At 38.9% G+C, this 17,085-nt stretch overlaps 1 protein-coding gene across 4 annotated transcripts in view; it reads right to left on the minus strand.

The window, feature by feature from the left end:
• The window catches only part of HGL1 (heteroglycan glucosidase 1), a 276,953-nt gene that overhangs the window by 140,748 nt on the left and 119,120 nt on the right, over positions 1-17,085 (minus strand). The window lies entirely within an intron of this gene.

The following is a 17,085-nucleotide window of genomic DNA, read 5'->3' on the forward strand; positions in this document are numbered from 1 at the left end:
ATATTCATAAAACACTCAAAAGTACACCGAAGCTACATTCATTTCATATAAGAATAAAGGTGGTAAAAAAGCTTCATTTAATAAATGGCTTAAAACAAGGCTTTCCAATTGCTAATGACAGTGTACACTTAATGCTTATCAAAGAATTTCCTTTTCATAATATCTCAGGAAGAGCATTTGAACATTCTATGAACAAATAAAGGCCTAAGTTCACCTTTCCTGGTATACTGCTTATTGTACATTGTTCCCTCATCATCAGTATGCATATAATCACCAATTAGATTACCTATTGCCCTTCATATGACTTGGTCTGATTTTATTCCCTTGTGTCCTGATGACACTTTTACCAACTTCGACTTGATATTTATTATTTAGTACACATTTGGATCTACTAACAATGACCTGTTCTCCATGTTCTGAACCGCAACTAATATCCTACCTGAATTGATGTACAAAGGAATTGACGGCAACATTTTCTACATGTTAGGGGAGTTATAATCCTAAGATACTTTATGGAAACTCATTTACTGTAACATAATCTTAGTAAAGCTGGCAGCTCAACTATTTCATTATTTAAACAGGAAATAATGAAATAATTTCAAAGTCAGCAATTGGCCAATTCCTTCATGGAATTTTGTGGGTAATTGGTGGAGGGCCCGGGGTCCCTAGAAGTTATTCTTCAGAGCCAGCAGCGCATTATCTGGGCATTTCAGCGCAGAGCCAATGGGAGATCAGCCAGTATGCTTGGGGGACTTCATCTTCATCATTTGGGCTTAGCTAGCTTGCCATGGGCAAGCACCCATTGTAACCTCATGTTTTATCAATAAAATGGCTCAACAGAAAAGCTTTTGGTTCTATCTCGTGGTCTTATTTGTGGGAAAATTTTCTGTGTTTTTCTCTATGCATGGTTTAGTTATTACTGTAAATTTTCCTTACGGATATTACAAAGTGGTTGTATGGTCTGTTTCTCCATGTAGGTAGACTGTTTTCAAAAAAGAGTTCACACTAACACAATCAGTATTCCGAAACCAAAAATAGATATAATAAGAGAATCTGCATTAATTTCACCCCCTTCTCTGAACCATCTCTGCATCAATGAATTTGTGGGTAGCTCCACTGTCCACCAAAACTGAAACATGCTGCCCCTGCACCATGCCCCTGATCGTCAAGGTCAAAAACTTGGGTACCCCTCACAAAGAGGCAAGGACCCCTCCTGCTGGTGCGAAAGAAGCTCCCCCTGGTGGTGGTGGTGGCAGTGGTCCCCTCTCCACACATGCTACGTTGTCATCTCCACCCACTTCCAAGCTCCAGCTCTACATTGTCCTCGAGGTCACTGTCGAAAAAGACCTCAATGTAAGGGGCCTTGCCTGTTGTGCTTCTATGGCCTAGTGCCCATTGTTCTCGACAAGTGAAACACAACTTCCTCCTGCGTAAGTCTCTCCAAGTCTCCTCATCCAACTGCCCTCGCCCCTGGTTGGCTCTTGGTGGTGGAGCCCTCGTGTCTCTTCCCCTCTGTTGGAATCCCTGTCTAGGTGGTAATGGTGCTCTAGCCCTAGGTAGGGATCCTGCAGATCTCAGGCCCTCCCCACTGCGTCCTGCAAGGTAGTGGGCCTGTTGGACCTCACCAATCCCTTCAATGGCTCTACTAGCCCCTCTACAAACATGAAGACCCTCCTAGCCTCTGATAGATCAGGTACCATCACTAACAACCTTAGAAACTCTGAGATGTAAGCCTCAGCACTTCGCGTCTGTTTGAGCCTTGTCAGCTCCTCCTCTCAAAACGCTCCAGCACCCTCCTAGTGAAATCCTCGTAGGTTGCCACTCTGGCATGCCCCATCGTGGTTAGCCCATGGAACCACCAGTCATGGGCTTCCCCTTCTAAATGCAAAGTGGCAATTTTAATTGCCTCTCCTTCCATCATTTGATTAAGTTGGAAGTAGACATCCAGCTTCTCAACCCATGCTTTCGCTGAGCTCTTGGACGACCCATCGAAAGTTGGGAGGAACAATCTCCCCATGGTGTGTTGAAAATCGGTACCATGAGTGTAGCTTCCTCCACCCTACCCTTTCCCCCTGTTATTACCTTTCAGCTGACAAAAGTCCCTGAAGATAATGGCCTCTCCAAAGTCACGCCCATAGGACTAATACTCCACAAAATAGTCCCCCATGGGCATCTCCTCTTGCCCTTGCAACCCTCCAGCACTGGATGTTATAAATGTGGGAATAGTGGACCTACGCGGTCTGCTGGGAATGAGGGGTGCGTTGGGGTTGTTGACCACTACGTGTCAATGACCCATAGCAGTACACCCCCTTTTTCACAAAAGGGATAATGCCTGATCGATGTATCGATGCCGCTCAGTTGTCATCATCAGCCTGATTATCATGTTATAATGTAAACCCATTCTGCATATATGTGATGTAAATAATCTCAGCAGATCTGTGTCATGTATGTAATTGCCTAGGTAAACATATTTTTCTGGTAATGATCTACATTCTAGGAGGTTTTTTGTCTCACCGATCCATTCTCGGCTGGTCGGCAGATTTTTCCTTTAGCCTTACCCCAAAGCCGGAATGAATTTAGTCACCAGGACCTTAAGCGAGTCCTAGTGTTATAGATCGAGTCTGTGTAAAAGTGATTTGGGAATAATCCTAACTATTTGGTTAGGTTATTTTATTACAAGTTGCTGAGTCTACTGGATTATATTTGTGTCGCAGAAATGGGTAGTCTGTGAGGGTCTTTTTCAAATGGGTTTTCCCCATTGAGATGTAAAAAATGTAAAAAACCATGATGTAAAGTGTCTGGAGGGTTAGAAAAATAATTTATCCCCTCATAGGTCCTTGGTCCTAGGTAAATTTAAAATTTCCAGAGGTAAAATTCGTGGATCCTTTAAAAAATTAAGTCTTAACAGGTCCAGGGACTAAAGTTAATTGATTATTTTGCTAAATTTTATGCCTTGGGTCCCTAGGGTTAAGTCAAAGTCAAAATTTTGAGGAAATAAATGCAAAATTTTAATTTTTGAATTTATTAAAATGCATTTAATTGAAAAATTCGAAATTTCCTCAATATTTAAAATTTCGACGGATGAGATTAAAAGAAATTTTGATCCTCATCAACGGTCAAGATCACTTTGACAAGGATCACTCGAACTAGCCGTTGGGAGATTTATCTTTAAATAGGAGGTCAGTTGTCAGTTGAGATCATCCGATCTTTTGATCGTGTACTAAGTGAAAAGCTCTCTCTTGTAATCTTTTTATGAGCAATAAAGAAAGACTTTGGGGTTAATTTCCGTTGGTGTTACTCTTCATGGAAATGTTGTAAGATGTATTATTTTCGTGCGTAATTTCTTTTTTGCCATTAATAATAGCTTCTGAAGAGCAATTTGAGTACAGGTATCTTGCTCAGTCGCTGGGGTTTGAATGATAATTTAAGTTTTGAATATAATAGCAGGTATCTCTATTAGATCTGAATTTTATTATTGTTTTCTCGCTCTATGTTGACGACTGAATTGAGTTTTGCAGGAAAATCCTTGATTATTAGATCATCGGGCATTCGAGGAAGTTCTCGGTTGAACCAGCCAACTCCCGATCCATGTTTTCTGAAGAGCCCAGTTTGAATTTGATCCCAGGCTTATCATAAGATATTTTTATGGGTGATGCATGAAGGGTTTTGAGCTTAGTACCTCCTCTAAAATTCAGAAAATTTTAACTTTTTTGTGCTAAATCGTTAGATCTGGCTGTTGAGAGCCTCGGATCATCAGATCTGGGAGAGGAGTCAAACTCACACTCCCTAGATCTGATAGATCTGCTATTTATGTAAATAGATCTGTAACTTTCTTCAGTTTTCTAAAATGGATTTTTTTTTGGGTTTTAGTTTTTTGGGTCATTCTATATATCATTTGAGTGTGTCTTGTTGTCCTGTAGCTGCAGATCTGAAGTTGAAAGCTATGCAGAGTCCAGATCTAGGCCCTGGAGGGTAGGATTTGCATCTCTGAAGGTCCATCAGCATCATTTTTTGCAGGGAATTTATTTATTTTCAGATCTGGAAATTTCATAAGGGTTTCAAAGAAATCTGAAGCAAAGCGATTTAAAATTTTAATTAAGATTTCTGGAAAAAAATTTAGAGTTTCTGTTGGAAGTTCTAGGCCACCATTTTGCAAGTTGACTAGCTACCTGGAGTTTCCTAAGCAGAAAAATTTCGAATTTGTTTTTACTGTTGTTTTCTAGAGAATTTCGAAATTATTTTTTTTATGAGAAATCTGAGTTTTTGCCTGAGTTTTGTCCACATCCTCAAGCCCTCATGCGGCATCCATCCTTGGTCTACCATTGTTGCACCTGCGTCCTTCCAAACCCGTCAGCTTTCTTCTCCTTGTTGCGTATTCACCTGTCCAAACCCTCGCAGCCTTCCTTGCCATCGAGCCCCTTCCTTCGATCTCCTGCCCAGATCCGCAAATCTCTCTTCCCTTCCCTCGCTGCACCTTCTACTTGGCTACCTTCAGCTCCTCCTCGCATCCTTTACCGACGTACTGTCATCCTGCCTGCAGCTTCCTCTCCACATCTGTCCCTTCTCGTAGACATGTTCTTCACTCGACACCCATCGTAGCAGCGCCCTTCTGCCATCTCTGTTCCGCTGCCAGCATACCTTCCTGCGTGCTAGCCAAACCCTCATTCTGCGTCCTCCACGCAGTCTCATCCTGCCCCTGCGTTATTCCTTCCATTACTCTTCTTCGTCACTGCCAAACATGCAACAAACACAGCTTCCCACGCAGTCCATCCCTCGGCGTTCGCTCGAGCTTTGTATTTCTGCTGTCGTGCTCCTTCCTATGTCGGGCTTACCTGTACACACCAAACAGCGAAACATTCGACCTTCTTTTTTTTATTATTTGTATATATGCGTTAAGTTTCATTTTGTTTAGTTTATTTCTGTTTTATATTTAGATTAGGGTTAGACTTTCGATTTCCCCTTGGTTATTTTAGCATAGGTCCCTTTTTTTTATTTGGTTTGGTTTTATATTTTTTTTAGAAATTAAAATAAAAATTAAAAAAATCGATTTTGTTTTCTTTTGATTTCATTTTATTTCATTTTTATTTTGTTTTGTTTTTTATTTTGATTAAAAAAATATAAAAGTCTTAAAAAACATTAAAAAGGTTTAAAAAATCCAAAAACATTTAAAAAATATATAAAATTAGAAAAATTTTAAAAAACATTAAAAGTTTCTAAAAGATTAAGAAAATCTCAAAATATTTTGTGACTGAGAATAAACAAAATTAAGGGGTTTTTTCGCTTAAACTTTAGAATTTTTAATGTGGCCTATGGCCCATTAAAATTTTTGATTTTTTAACCCTTTGATTAAATTAAGTTCCTAAGGAATAATTAACAAATAATTTAGCCTAAAGTTCCTTAGTGTCATTTGGTCATTAAATGCATTTTTTATGATGGTCAAAGTGCGATAAATGTTTTAAGTCATATTGACTGTTGGAGAAAACTAATTGAATCTAGATCTTGGTCATTAACGATAATCGTCTTAAATCTAGAATATCTTGCGTGATACAGTGTTCGGCATTTACAGGGATTATTTATGATTGTCACTTTTCGTCACATATTGAAAATCGTTCTGGATAACTTGTTTTATTGATGGTTAATTCAAATATCGAAGGCACTGGTCTATAATTGTTTCTATCTTGTGGTCATGTCTTGTTTATGTTGGCGTTTAATCTATCAATCTGATTTAATCATTTAGATTCATCAAGTTGTTCATCATTAAAATCTCCTAGAGCCTGTGATCCACAGGCTTTCTCATCCATTTACCTTAGGGACTACCCCCATTGACTTGCCTAAGAGAGAGTCTAAACGGAGTGAGTAAGGATTAAGAGTGACAACCCTTACTATGAGCGTTGTCGCGCTGCCTAGACATTCTATGCAACAACAGGGGCCATGACCCCCTTGGTGATGTGAAGTACCGGAGCCCTCACTAATTTGGAGCTCCCCTTGAATCCCTTTATCCCTATTGTTACTGCAATTTTGTTGCCTCAACTCCTTAATACCTTTAGACAAATCCTGCACGACCTTGAGAATATGTTGAGCAAACTCCTCCTCTTTACTCCTTCTGTCTCCTTCAATATCCCCCATGTTTGGCCTTTCAACCTCTGGTTCAGCTATCACTAGATCTGGCGTAATTTGTAGCTGCCTCTCTGCATTTGTACCTCTGCCTCCTCTAAGTTATGTTTTGTTGGTCTTCTGGTGTCATAGACTGATGCTGCTCCCCACAGGTTGAGCCAAGACTATGAGATCTGATACCACTATAATATCCCTAAGGAAAATTTACAGTAATAATCAAACCATGCATAGAGAAAAACACATAGGAAATTTGCCCACAAATTAGACCATGAGATAGAACCAAAAACTGCTCTGCTGAGCCATTTTATTGATAAAACATGAGGTTACAATGGGTGAAGAAAGTATGCACCTGGACTTTCCCAAGGCAAGCTAGCTAAGCCCAAGTGATTTAGATGAAGCCCCCCAAGCATATTGGTTGATCTCCCTTTGGCTTTGCGCTGAAATGGCCAGAAAATGAGTTGTTGGCTGTGAAGAATAGATGTTAGCGCCTCCTCCGCTACTCAGAAAATTCCGGGAAATTAACCCCGAGCTCTCCACCAATTACCCACAAAAACCCACAAAGGAATTGGCCATGGCTGACTTTGAAATTTCGGCCAAATTTCCCTTAATGGCACCGCTGCTGGGTAATTCGATCCACCTGATAATCCTGTTGTTGAATGCCCCCAAAAGGACTGCAATCACCAACAAATCTCCTTCCCGGACTCCTTCCCAAGTTTCAGCCCAAAATTCCCTTCTCTCCTCAACCCCCATGTGAGACACTACCAAGGACTGCACAGTGTCTATGTTGTTGCCGCTGGAACTTCCCCACACTCACACCACACTGCTCCCGGATCGATCTAAAAAGGATGAGACTCCCTCCTTGGGTTGGCACTCGAAGTCCACCAATGCATGGGGTGATATTTTCACCTGGAAACCTCTTGTGCTCAACAACACTTGCACACTTAGCTTCAGTTCAAGCATAGTGGTCTAAAAGAAAACTCAAATAATCATGAATGACCAAAAAATGATTGCCTCCTCTTTTGTCAAAGAGCCTCCCAAATGCCCATGTGGGCCCAACCTTAGACTTTCCCCCACCAATCTCCCTCCAATGAGTGTGTTTCCTTGTGGGCCACATTTCTCTATGGGTGGCCCCCACTTACCACTAGTAGCTCGATTTTATCCTTCTTCTAATGTTTGGGATCCCCTTTAACTCAAAATTTCATGCGGGACCTCTAAACCCACCTTTCCTCAGTGCAAGTGCAAATTAATACAAAATTGGGCAAAATTGATATTTCACCTTAGCAATATTGCTAAGTGGGAATATCACACACTTTCTTTCTCATGCATGTCACAAAGATTTTCAACCCTTTAATTTGCACTCTAATTATTAACCTTTTCTCAAGAATATCTAGTAGAAGATCTCCACATCTAATAATTTGAGAATTCACACAAATAATAAAGAGGTGGAATAGAAATTTTCGATAGTTGGAGTCATAAATACATTGAGGTTGCTACGTTTTTATTCATATGTTTGGTAGGGGGTAAACCAACTTCTTCTAACCACTAAGACTTAACTAATACATAACTTTAATTATGGATGGCCAACGTAATTCCTTCCATGCTAATCCACGTGTGGAGGTGGAAATGAAGTTCAAGCTTCCACCTTTTATTTCTATGTACTATGGATGGAGTTCAGCCTCAGAAAGTTCAGTACCTCAATCTACCAAATGCCTGCTTTGTATGCCAAGCTCATGATCATCTTATCAAAGATTTTCCCCATCATAGATCTAAGCCAGTTGATGCAACAAGTGAAGGGGATGCATTTGCAACTCCACCTACTTCTCAAGGTTTAGGGATAGGTGATACTTCAACCACCTTGGGACAGGTTGTTGGGGAAAGTGACCTTGTTACCCCTAATTTTACATGAGGCCTACACTAGTGAATTTTTTAACTGTGCTTGTGTTTTTTATCACAAAGGCGGGTTTATAGGTTAATACAGCATTGGATGCATCAGGAGTACACAAATTTCAGGATACATGTGCTTGGTTAGAGGATTTTTTCACTTGGTAGAGTGATGCACTTTTAATGCTAAGGTGTATTATTGGTGATATAGTCATGAATATTTTGATGATGCTTTCCTTTCATTGATGATTGCTTTCTCTTCATGATAATAAGCTTGGTTATGAAGCCCCTCTATGATCATGAGGATAGAGGCAGTGTTAATCCATGAGCCTAACAGGTGAATGCCCTATCACTTTTGGGCTAAGCTGACATTATATTGGCATCTTCATTTGGTTGCCTTCATAATGGTGTAAAGCTCTTGGCACTTTCCCCTTGCTTTAACCCAATTTCACATTCATTTCGGGTGTGTTGACCACTACGTGTCAACTACCCATAGTAGTACACCCCCTTTTTCGCAAAAGGGATAGCGCTTAATCAACATGTCTGTGTCATTCGACAGTCATCGTCGACCTGATCATGTTATGTTGTAAACCTAGTCTGCATGTGTAAATTGTAAATAATCTTAGCAGATCTTAGTCATGTATGTAAATTGCTTAAGTAAACCTAATTTTCTAGTGATAATCTACATCCTGGAAGGCTTTTTGTCTCACCGATCCATGATCGGCAGAGTTTTCCTTCAGCCTAACCCCAAAGCTAGAATGAATTGTCATTAGAATCTTAGGGGAATTCTAGTGTGCTTCGAGTCTATGTAAAAGTAATTTGGAAATAATTCTAACTATTTGGTTAGGTTATTACAAATTGCTTGATCTGCTAGATTATATTTGTGTCGCAAAATTGGGTGGTCTATGAGGGTCCATGTCAAATGGGTTTTCCCCTTGAGATGTAAAATTGTAAAAGTCATGATGTAAAGTGTCTTGAGGGTTAGAAAATGTTTTATCCCCTCATAGGTCCTAAGTCCTAGGTCCTAGGTGATTTTTCCAAAGGCTAAGTTCGAGGATCCAAAAAATAAATAATAAATAATAATAAAAAATATAAATAATAAAAAATAATGAAATTTAAAAATTTAAAAAAAAAAATTAAAAATATATATATATATATTGAAAAATAAAATAAAATAATAAAATAGTAATAAGTCAAAAGTTCTGAGGAAATAAATGCAAAATTTAAATTTTTAATATTAAAATGCATTTAAAAATTTTGACGGATGAGATTAAAAGGGATTTTGATCCTCATCGACGGTCAAGATCATTTTGACATGGATCACTCGAACTAACCGTTGGGAAATTTTCTTTTAAATAGGGTGTCAGGGGTCATTTGAGATCATTCGATTTGAGAGTCTGATGCTAAAGAAAGCTCTCTTATAGTCATTTTTTTGGTGCAATAAAGAAAGACTTTGGGGTTATAAATCTTGTTGGTGTTACTCTTCTGGAAATGCTGTAAGATGTTTTATTTTTCTGCATAATTTTATTTTCAGCCATTGATGATAGCTTGATGAAGATTGATTCAGGCACAGGTATCTTGTCTGATCTCTGGGGTTTGAACAATAGTTTAGATTCTGAAAAATAATGGCACGTATCTCCATTTGATCTGCATTTCACTATTGTTTTATCCTTCTATGTTAATGGTTGATTTTAAACTGTGCAGGAAATCCCTTTTTTTAGATTACCGGGCGTTCGGGGAAGTTCTCGGCTGAACCAGCCAACGCCCGGATTGTGTTTTATGAAAGAGCCCAGCCAGTTTTAATGTCGGGCTTATCATTTAAAAATTTTTATGAATGCATGAAGGGTTTTCTGAAGCATCTCACATTAAGCTTAAAATTCTGAAAATATCACTGTGGATTATTAACAAATATGGCTGCTTAAGAGTCGAAAATCTGTAAATATTGTAAACTTTTAGCAGGTTTTAGGGTTTTCAGTTTTGTTTCTTGCGCATTTTACTTCTCGGTGTTCTGTTTTTGCTATTGCAAGTCGCAGATATAGATTTTAAAGTTTTTCAAGGTTTTCATTAGACATATCTGAATGCAGGGCAATTTAAAATTTACTGGAGAATTTGCAATGTTTTCCTGAAGAAATTCGAGGTTTTCCAAGCCATTTGTCTGTTGGAGTTTCACTGATAAATCCGAAGTATAAGTGAGAAATTCATTTTCTGGAATTTGGGACATTTTTCTGAGGGTTTCAAAATTGTTTTATCATTCTGGCATGCTTCAGAATTTTTCTTTGTTGCTGTGGTCACCCTCAATCGTTGCCCAGCACTCCCTTCCTCATGCTGTCAGTCTCAACGTATTTCTCAGCACCTCTATTTTCTGCAAAGAGTCCCCACGTCCCTCAAAACTCCTCACGCTGACCTGCAGTCGTTTCTCTGTCCAGACAGCCATCTCCACGCTGCAAGTAAAACCCTCGACCTGCCAAATCTCTGCGGCATTTCCTCCGCTTCAGCAAACCCCTCCGCTGCCAAACTAATCTCCCATCGTTCTGCCATCAAGTTTTTCCCTTACGCCGTTGTCTGGCAGATACACACAATGCAATCCAGCGTTACTTTACGCTGCCATCCCTACCTACAAATTAAACACTCGCATATCCCTCAGGCATCAACCTGCGGATTCCTGCGCCCATCTTCATCAAGCTCTCGACACCAGCCTTTCATCCCCTCCGTTGTGTTGTTCCTCCCGCCGTCACAAACCTGCATAACCAATACGATATACACTGTTTGATCTTCTTTTTTGCGTTTCATTTCTTATGTGTGCAAGTTAGTTTAGGGTTTATATTAGTTTCATTTATATTTGAGTCCAGTTTATGTATATCGGTTAGTTTAGAAATTAGATTACATTCGATTTATTCATATATTTTTGTTTCATATAGTTAGGTTTAGTTTTATTTCTTTTGATTTCAAAATAAATCAAGAAATCATAATAAAAATTAATAATAAAATATCCAAAACATAAAAATAAAAAATAAAAAATCCCAAAATCATAAAAAGGTTTTTAGGTTTTGGTTTAGTCTTATTTTATGATTTTGATTTTAATCATACAAAAAATATAAAAAAAGGCATGACAAAGTTCCTTTTAAGTTTTTAGTTAGGATCTGGCTAGCTTTAGAATTAGACTTTGAATTTATTTACAATTTAGATTTAGATTTTTCTTTTGTTAGGTGTTAAGATTTTTATTCTTTTCCTGTAGCTTAGGTCTTAGAGCTAGATATGTTTTAGTTTTGTTTTGTTTTATTTTTTAAATTAAAAAATCTCATAAAAAATAAAATAATATAAAAATATGTAAAAATTAAAAAAGAATTGAAAATTTGAAAATTCATTTTTTGGCGTCTTTTGTGGTATTTATGTTCCATTTTTCTATAGCTAAATGCAATTAAATGTTTATTTACAAGTTAGTTATATGAAAGTGGTAATTGGTTAGCATTTAAATTGTATGGTGGTTTAAAGCATTCAATCTTTAGAAATTTAATTGCTGGATCATTATTAAGGCGTTGTGCGTTTGTCGAATATCTTACATCACCTGGGTTATTTGATGATAAATGATTGTTTTACATGGTTTATACTTCTGCAACATTTAATAAATATTCATGTAATCATTAACTCCATAAGGCACTGGTACATTAATTTCTAAATCAATAAAGTGCTAAATTGCCTTGCCGTGTCTTCCAACCCAACTGGTCCACAGTTGGTTTTCATTCATCCCATAGGGTCTACCCCCCTTAGCCTCGGGAGACGGCTTAAACGGAGAGATTGGGGATCAGGGTGACAGCCCCCAATCTAAGCATTGCCGTGACAATCTGTGTGACAACATTTTTTGGCGTCGTTGCCGGGGACATTTTATTCTCGGCGTTTCAACGACATTCATTTTCTCATTTCTCATCATTCTTTCATCTTTCTCATCTCTCATTTGAGCAAATTCAACATTTTTTGGAATCATTTGGATCTTTTCATCGCCCTATCTTTCGTCATATCGTTTAATCGAACCTTTAGCACCTGGACTCTTCATTTCGTTTCTTGTTTGGGTGGCGACTCCATTTTCTTTTCATTTATTTTTCCCAGACAGGAAGCCTCCCTCATATCAGCGTGTTTGTTGCTTTTTGGATCCTAGAATTAGATTCATTGTTCAAGTGGTGACTCCACTTCTTTCATCTCTTGATTTACTTGAGCAAAGATCTCTTTCTATCATCCAATTGGTCCCTCATTATTCATCATGGATTATTCGTTTAAACCATGTCATTTTACTGATGATCCCCATGATATTCCAAAAGTGGTCATTTCTAAATTACCTTTGTTCTCGGGTGGTGATTCACTCGCTGTTAAAAAACATCTAGGCAGGTTTACTCGTATAATGATCATGTATTGTAGATCTCCTCAGTGTAATCATGAAGATGTCAAAATGCGTCTATTTGTCCTTTCTTTAGAGGATGATGCTTTGAATTGGTTTAATAATTGTCCTGAAGATTCTTTCACTTCTTTACAAGACATTGTCGATGCTTTTAAAGATAGATATGGTGATCCAGATAGCTCGTCTTGTGCCCCTATAATTGTGCAACAGAATGAAACTAATCTTATAAAAGGTCCAGCTGTCGATGAAAGATTTCAAGACAATTCTTCATATCAGAATGTGCCATCCACCTGTACCATTGCAGATTAAATCCATGATACTGGAAAAGCAGGGACAAATTATAAAATCAGTGTCGATAATGAAAAGGAAGATCAGAAGCAAATTATACAAGAACTAATGTGGCTGGTAAAAATATGGAGATCAATCAAACTAATTACGCCAATGATGTGAGAACTTTATGCACCCACCTGGAAAAACGTAATAAGGAGATGGAGATCATGCAAAATCAGCATGCTAAGGAAATTGAGGCCATGAAGACTAATCATGACACAGAAATTAGTTTTATGCAAAGCAAGTTATCAGGCTTAGAGGAAAATATGACGACCCTGAAAGCTAATCATGATAGGCAAAGGAAAATATGACGACCATGAAAGCTAATCATGATAGGCAAATTAATTTTATGAAAAATAAGTTATTGACAATGGAAGAAGACCATGCCAGGGAAATCAATGCTATGAAGGTTGAACACTCTAGTCAGATGGATGCCATTACAATACAAGTTCAGAAATTTCAACAGCGGTCAGAGGATGAAAGAAACCAGGGAACGTCAATAGATCAAGAGCCTCCTTATTTGTTACAGCAAGCTCCATCATATTATGAGGTCCTTTGTTCCATTGAAAAGTGGATAATTGAAGGCGACCTGGATAAAAGGGAAATTAATAATCAGGTTCATGCTCACACGGTTAATCCACCAGTCATTCAAGATCAAGTTATAACTCATGGCACCTGTGAGATTGGTCCATCATCCTTGACAAGGCAGATGCAGAATGAAGAAAGACATGTCACGCATATCTTACATACTTCATCTGAGAGCTTTGCAGCAAAAAGCTCCACGTCATCAGTGATACAGCCTGCCACGAAGAAAAAGCGCAAGAAAAAGAAAATGAGAAAAAGATTTGATGCATCAGATGGCCGCGAGCAGCTTGATTTTCGAATAGGGAAAAGTCCTACCGTATGCAAAAATGGACATGGCACATCCGAGAAGCAGCCGATAGATCTGCCTGAAAGCAGACAAATGCTCAGTATACACTATATTGAACACATCTGATGCCATGGGGCATCCTCTATATTTCTAACCCTACTCCTTGTTTTTTCAGCATTTTCATTTCTGTTTTAGGATTAGATTTACTTTTTCATGTTGTTAGACTAGTTAATAAATAAAGAGCTTATATCTTTCCTGTGTTTAATGTTATATGATGATCTTTGGATGGACACTACTTATGTTTTGTTGTGTGTTGCATGGATGCATATTCTAGATTCTCACATTCCTACAATGCAGCAACGTGTCCCCAAGTAGAGCCAGATGTTAACCACTGCGTGTCAACTACCCATAGCAATACACCCCCTTTTTCGCAAAAGAGATAGCGCTTAATCGACATGTCTGTGCCATTCGACAGTCATCGTCGACCTGATCATGTTATGTTGTAAACCCAGTCTGCATGTGTAAATTGTAAATAATCTTAGCAGATCTGAGTCATGTATGTAAATTGCCTAGGTAAACCTAATTTTCTAGTGACCATCTACATTCCGGAAGGTTTTTTGTCTCACCGTTCCATGATCGGCAGAGTTTTCCTTCAGCCTAACCCCAAAGCCGGAATGAATTGTCATTAGAATCTTAGGGGAATCCTAGTGTGCTTCGAGTCTATGTAAAAGTAATTTGGAAATAATTCTAACTATTTGGTTAGGTTATTACAAATTGCTTGATCTGCTAGATTATATCTGTGTCGCAGAACTGGGTGGTCTATGAGGGTCTATGTCAAATGGGTTTTCCCCTTGAGATGTAAAATTGTAAAAGTCATGATGTAAAGTGTCTTTAGGGTTAGAAAATGTTTTGTCCCCTCATAGGTCCTAAGTCTAAGGTCCTAGGTGATTTTTCCAAAGGCTAAGTTCGAGGATCCAACCATTCCAAGACCAACTTGAATAATCCTCACAGCACCTCGCAGGCGGCATTTAATGCCTGCTCTTGCCAAGGCAAAACCATCACCTGCATAACCATGGAACCGGTGAATCACCCGATCATTCTTCCCTTGTTTCACTGTGCCTGCCCTCAACAGGCGAGAGCCGACTAAGCGAACCAGCATGGGACGCAGTTGTTGGCTTGTTTGCTGTCTGGACTTGGGTAATGGCTTCCACCATTCCCATACTAACCTTTGCAATTTGGCTCCTGCCCCTCAGCACTCTATAACCTCTGCGCAACATTCCTCTGTCAACTCTTCTTCCACCCCCCTGACTCTGCAACTGCGCCTACCTTCACCATGGTCCGCAGCCGTCGCGGCGGTAGCTCTTGCTCCCTTGCTTTACACAGCCACAATTCGGCTTCCCCTGCCTCATCAGCTGAAAATCCCCGCCAATACAGTGCTGCTAGTCATTATTCGAACACCAGAAGTGGTAGAGGCAGAGCCTGCCTCCACTGCTCCAGACGCGACGAGGCGACAGTTTGCACTGCTACCTTCCCTCTGCCTCCGCATCAAGTCCCCCACACGACGCAGTTCCGGTTCCGTAGCTTTATGAATTGCTCGGTTATAGTCGCCACCGTCTCCATCTGCATTTCTGAAGAGCCTGAGCAGCAAATTCCCATGACTACTTCCCTGGAGGAGACGAACAGAGCAGGCCCAAGTCAGCACAGAGACAACAATGACGAGCTGGATGGTAATGGAGGTCAGCACAGAAGACATGGAAAAGCCATTGCTGGCAGCTCGCATGATGCTTCAGGCGTTCCAAGTGACACGTGGGCAGTGGAAAGGCGTCTGGAGAACACATCGCGCCCGCAGGATGCAGCTGGCTGCGGGAAGTGGCAAGGCGGACAACCCGGATGACTGGGTGTGTCCTATCATGGAGGAACCCGCTCCGGATGACCTGGCGATGCATGTCACACCCGACAGGTGGCAATTCATTTAGTTCTGGGTTTATTTTCTATCTTGCTTTTGTGTCTTCAGGGTAATTTGCTGGTTGGTTGGTCCAATCAGGACAAACTGTTGTTTTTTTTGGGTGGTTTTGCTGGTTTTTAGAGTGGTTTTGTTGTTGGCTGATAGGCTGGTCTACTCAGGAAACCTGTGGGTTAAATTTGGATGTTTAATGGACTGTTTACTTTTGGACTGGTTTCCCCTCTATAGGGGCAGTATTAGACAATTTTCATGGTTGCGTGCTGATTAAGGCCGGGACTCTTTACGGACCGAATACTATGTAACTTTTTGTATTATATCAATAGATTAACCTTATTTAGAAAAAAAATATATATATATAAAATTAAATTAAAATTAAAATTCAAAAAAAAAATTAAAATTTGAAAAATAAAATAAAATAATAAAATAGTAATAAGTCAAAAGGTTTGAGGAAATAAATGCAAAATTTAAATTTTTAATATTAAAATGCATTTAAAAATTTCTACGGATGAGATTAAAAGAGATTTTGATCCTCATCGACCGTCGAGATCATTTTGACATGGATCACTCGAACTAGCCGTTGCGAAATTTTCCTTTAAATAGGGTGTCAGGGGTCATTTGAGATCATTCGATCTGAGAGTCTGGTGCTAAAGAAAGCTCTCTTGTAGTCATTTTTTTGTGCAATAAAGAAAGACTTTGGGGCTGAAAATCTTGTTGGTGTTACTCTTTTGGAAATGTTGTAAGATGTTTTATTTTTCTGCATAATTTTATTTTCAGCCATTGATGATAGCTTGATGAAGATTGATTCGGGCATAGGTATCTTGTCTGATCTCTGGGGTTTGAATAATAGTTTAGATTCTGAAATATATGGCAGGTATCTCTATTTGATCTGGATTTCACTATTGTTTTATCCCTCTATGTTTATGGTTGATTTTAAGCTGTGCAGGAAATCCCTTTTTTTTAGATTACCGGACATTCGGGGAAGTTCTCAGCTAAACCAGCCAACTCCCGAATTGTGTTTTCTAAAAGAGCCCAGCCAGTTTTAATCCCAGGCTTATCATTTAAATTTTTTTATGAATGCATGAAGGGTTTTCTGAAGCATCTCACATTAAGCTTAAAATTCTGAAAATATTACTGTGGATTATAGACAAATATGGCTGCTTAAGAGTCGAAAATCTGTAAATATTGTAAATTTTTAGCAAGTATTAGGGTTTTCAGTTTTGTTTCTTGCGCATTTTACTTCTCAGTGTTCTATTTTTGCTATTGCAGGTTGCAGGTATAGATTTTAAAGTTTTTCAGGGTTTTCATTAGACATATCTAAATGTAGGGCAATTTAAAATTTACTAGAGAATTTGCAGGGTTTTTCTGAAGAAATTCGAGGTTTTCCAAGCCATTTGTCTGCTAGAGTTTCACTGATAAATCCGAAGTATAAGTGAGAAATTTGTTTTCTTGAATTTGGGACATTTTTCTGAGGGTTTAAAAATTGTTTTATCATTCTAGCATGCTTCAAAATTTTCTTTTTCACTGTGGTCACCCTCA

The sequence above is a fragment of the Pinus tabuliformis genome, chromosome 7 (assembly GCF_031772625.1).
Source record: "Pinus tabuliformis cultivar Carrire ecotype Pingquan chromosome 7, CPIR1, whole genome shotgun sequence".
NCBI classification, from domain to species: Eukaryota; Viridiplantae; Streptophyta; class Pinopsida; order Pinales; family Pinaceae; genus Pinus; species Pinus tabuliformis.